The 4,826-nt window shown below is 40.7% G+C and overlaps 1 non-coding gene across 1 annotated transcript; it reads right to left on the bottom strand.

Moving 5' to 3' along the window:
* Positions 1 to 827: 827 nt before the first annotated feature.
* Positions 828 to 960, bottom strand: LOC133053335 (U11 spliceosomal RNA). Its single transcript, XR_009692250.1, has one exon. It is a non-coding gene; the product is annotated as a U11 spliceosomal RNA (small nuclear RNA).
* Positions 961 to 4,826: the final 3,866 nt, after the last annotated feature.

Raw genomic sequence — 4,826 nt, 5'->3', positions numbered from 1 at the left:
ACATGACTAAGCGACTTCTCTTCATATATGCGTGTGTGTGTGTGTGATATATGTATGTATTTGGGTATGTGTTGTTATGTGTGTGTGTAATTGCAAAATATACAAGTTTTAACATTAAAAATAAGTCTACTAAATGAAATTTTAAGATGACTTTGATATTATTTTTGTCTTTGGAATATAACCCATCAAGGTTATTCAGTCAAAGTACTATGTTTTAAAGTTACTTGAAATATTATAATTCCTCTCCCCAGGATTATGCCACCAACTTGATACACAGGTCATTTCTTTCAATTTCATATATATTTTTAAACTTTTTGATACAGTTTTTTATTTTTAAATTTACATGGTTCCCTCTTACACTGTTGGCGGGAATGCAAACTAGTACAGCCACTATGGAGAACAGTGTGGAGATTCCTCAAAAAACTGGAAATAGAACTGCCATACGACTCAGGAATCCCACTGCTGGGCATACACACCGAGGAAGCCAGAATTGAAAGAGACACGTGTACCCCAATGTTTATCACAGCACTGTTTACAATAGCCAGGACATGGAAGCAACCTAGATGTCTGTTGGCAGATGAATAGATAAGAAAGCTGTGGTACATATACACAACGGACTATTACTCAGCTATTAAAAAGAATGCATTTGAATCCGTTCTAATGAGGTTGGAGCCTATTATACAGAGTGAAGTAAGTCAGAAAGAGAAATACCAATACAGTAAATTAATGCATATATATGGAATTTAGAAAGATGGTAACGATGACCCTATATGTGAGACAGCAAAAGAGACACAGATGTAAAGAACAGTCTTTTTTTTTTTTTTTTCGGGGGTGCCAGGACCAACGATCGCCAGCTGCCCCACTAGCAAAAATTATGCTTCCGAAATGTCTTGAAGTCAGTTCCGCACGTAGAGCAAACGAGCTGCCCTATGTGTGCCACTCATGACAGAAGCCCTTTTTTATAAAGAAAAGACTTTTAGACTCTGTGGGAGAAGGCTAAGGTGGGATGGTTTGAGAGAATAGCATTGAAACAAGTATATTATCATACGTGAAACAGATCGCCAGTCCGGGTTCGATGCATGAGACAGGACACTCAGGGCTGGTGCACTGGGATGACCCAGAGGGATGGGATGGGGAGGGAGGTGGGAGGGGGGCTCAGGATGGGGAACACATGTACATCCATGGCTGATTCGTGTCAATGTATGGCAAAAACCACTACAATACTGTAAAGCAATTAGCCTCCAATTAAATAAATAAAAAAGAAAGTGAGCCCAAGTTAAAAAAAAAATAAATTTACATGGTTCCTAGGTTAAATTATAAAATGTTGTACATTCAGAGAGGTCTGGTTTCCATTTCAGTCTCTTCTTTTCCCTTTTACAATCATGTTAATTGCTTATCAAATAAAATTTTATTTTTGAAAATATGTGGAAAAATATAAGTGGATATCCATATTTCACTCAATTTCTTATAAAACATTTAATGAGTAAACGTTCTCTTCTGATCTTTCCTTCCCTTTTTCCTTCCCTCGTTTCTCTCTTTCATGCAATGTCTTACAAATAATTCAACAGAAATATTTTGCAGTCAAATTTTCTCAACCCCTCTCACCCCCATCTCTTCACACTGCTACAGAGCAACTGTACAGATGTCCCATATTTATTCAAACAGTGCACATTTGATGGACTTCAGAGTGATTTTGGTGTCTTCCTCTTATATCAAGCTAGTGCTCAGTCATGTCCGACTCTGTGATGCCATGGACTGTAGCCTGCCAGAGTCTTCTGTCCACGGAATTCTCCAGGCAAAAACACTGGAGTGGGTTGCCATTTCCTTCTCCACAGCATCTTCCTGACCCAGGGATTGAACCTGCATCTCCTCTTGGCAAGTGGATTCCTTACCACTAGGCCACTGGGGAAGCCCATTGTTCGTGTTCTAATCTCTTCTAATGAAATGACACCAGTCATTTCATTAGGGCCCATCCATATGACCTCATATACCTTAATTATCTCTTTAAAGGTCCTATTTCCAATCTAGTCAAATTTTGAGGTACTGGGGGTTATGACTTCAGCATATGAATTGTGAGGAAACACAATTTCAGTCCATAACACAAAAAAAGGGTTATGTGCTTTGCTTAATCACTCAGTTGTGCCCAACTCTTTGTGACCCTGTGGACAGCATGGAGCCCACAGGCTCCTCTGTCCATAGCGATTCTCTAGGCAAGAATACTGGAGTGGGTTGCTTTGCCCTCCTCCAGGGGATCTTCCCAACCCAGGGTCAAACCCAGGTCTCCCACATTGCAGGTGGATTCTTTACCATATGGGCCACCAGGGAAATCCAAGAATACTGGAGTGGGTAGCCTATCCTTCTCCAGGGGAACTTCCCGACCCAGGAATCGAACCAAGGTCTCTTGCATTGCAGGGGATTCTTTACCAGCTGAGCTACCACGGAAGCCCCTCACCAATATATATACGTGTGTGTGTGTGTGTGTGTGTGTGTGTGTGTGTGTGTGTGTGTGTATACCCTTAAGAATTCACAGAACATCCAGTTTTCTCTCCCCCTTATATGGTCTCAGGTAACCATTGCCAAACTCCACCCTCAGGCCAAATCCAAGGGGCCTTATTAGAATATAGCCACGCCCACTTGTTTAGATATTGCCTACAGTAGAATAGTTAGATAGAGGCTACATGGCCTACAATGCCTAAAATATTTACTATCCAGTCTTTTATAGAAAAAGTTTGACATGTGGTCTAGGGTACTGACTGGAAGTGATAGGCTTACTAGGGGGATAAGAGTTGGAGGGATGGGCCAGACTATATGATGGATAGAATGATCATACATCCAAGTATGCCTGGGACAGTGCTAGCTTACAACTATCATTCCAACATACTTAGTAACAGCATACATTTTTTGACCCTCAACAAACTGGAAAATTCTTAAGAAATGGAAACTAGACACTACTAGACCACCTTACCTGTCTCCTGAGAAACCTGTATGCAGGTCAAGAAGCAACAGCTAGAACTGGACATGGAACAACAGACTGGTTCAAAATTGGGAGAGGAGTACATCAAGGCTGTATTTTATTTAGCTTATATGCAGGGTACATCATGTGAAATGCTGGTCAGGATGAATCTCAAGCTGGAATCAAGATTGCCAGGAGAAATATCAACAACCTCAGATATGCAGATGATACCACTGTAATGGCAGAAAGTGAAGAGGAATAAAGAGCCTCTTGATGAGAATGAAAGAGGAGAGTGAGTGAAAAAGCTGGCTTGAAACTCAACATTCAAAACATTAAGATCATGCCATTTGGTCCCATCATTTCATGGCAAACAGATGGGGAAAAAGTGGAAACAGTGACAGATTTTATTTTCATGGGTTCCAAAATTACTGCAGACTGTGACTGCAGCCATGAAATCAAAAGACGCTTGCTCCTTGGAAGAAAAGCTATGACAAACTGAGACAGCATATTAAGAATCAGAGACATCACTTTGCCAACAAAGGTCCATCTCGTCAAAGCCATGGTTTTTCCAGTAGTCATGTATGGATGTGAGTTGGACCATAAAGAAGGCTGAGGGCCAAAGAAATGATGCTTTTGAATAGTGGTGCTGAAGAAGACTCTTGAGAGTCCCTTGGACTGCAAGGAGATCAAACTAATCAATCCTAAAGGAAATCAACCCTGAATATTCATTGGAAGGACCGATGCTGAAGCTGAAGCTCCAATACTTTGGCCACCTGATATGAAGAGCCAGCTCACTGGAAAAGACCTTGATGCTGGGCAAGATGGAAGGCAAAAGGAGAAGCAGGTGGAAGAGAATGAGATGGTTAGGGAGCATCACTGACTCAATGGATATGAATTTGAGCAAACTCTGGGAAAGAGTGGAGGACAGAGGAGCCTGGCAAGCTGCAGTCCATGGGGTCACAAAGAGTTGGACACAAGTGAGCAACTGAACAACAAACAAGAATGGTCACTGTCATGGGTTGAACTTTGATCCCCCCCAAAATACATGCTGAAGTACTTATCCTGAGTACCTGTGAATGTGACCCTAGTTGGAAATAAGGTCTTTGTAGGTATATTCAAGTTAACATGTGGTTATTAGCATGTGCCCTAATCCAACATAACTGTGTCCATATAAGAAAAAAAAATTGGACACAGAAACACAGAGAGAAAAACACCATATAAAGACACACAGACACAGAAGGAAGATGGTCATGTGACAACAGAAACAGAGATTGGAGTGATGCATCTACACATCAAGGAGTGCTGAAGACTGCCAAATTCTGCCAAACATCCAAATACTTAGTAGCCCACAAACATCCCATCCTCACAAATTCATAAAGTTATAACCCTTTGCCTTTTTTGTTTCTTTGGCAAGAAGTCTGCATGAAAGATTCACCTGAGGCACATAAACTACATTTAGTGGCCAGGTTCAGCTAATTTTGGGAACGACCACAGACTCTTTGTTGAACCCAAGTGTGCTAACAGAACCCTAGATAAAGATGGATGCTCAGAGGGTTTTCCATATGCTCATGCAGGGTTGGAGGCATCAGTTCATTCTTTCCAACCAGTGTCTACATATTGAAATAGCATTCTTTTCACAGTGAAAAATAATCTCCAATAGCTAATATGCAAATTATTCAACCTTCTTGTATTGCTCTGATATGAGACAACTGAAGCCCAAACAGGAAAGCATACTCTAATTAATCTGTTCCAATGCTAATTTACCTGAAGTATGAATGCTTAATTAGGGCATTTCAAAGTTAACCAATAGTAAAGGATTAAATATCACTTTCCAGGCAAAGATATTTGAAAGTCAACTAGAGACAATATAGTA

This window comes from Dama dama, chromosome X (genome assembly GCF_033118175.1).
Source record: "Dama dama isolate Ldn47 chromosome X, ASM3311817v1, whole genome shotgun sequence".
Taxonomy (NCBI): Eukaryota; Metazoa; Chordata; class Mammalia; order Artiodactyla; family Cervidae; genus Dama; species Dama dama.
This window is presented reverse-complemented; position numbering and strand designations above follow the sequence as displayed.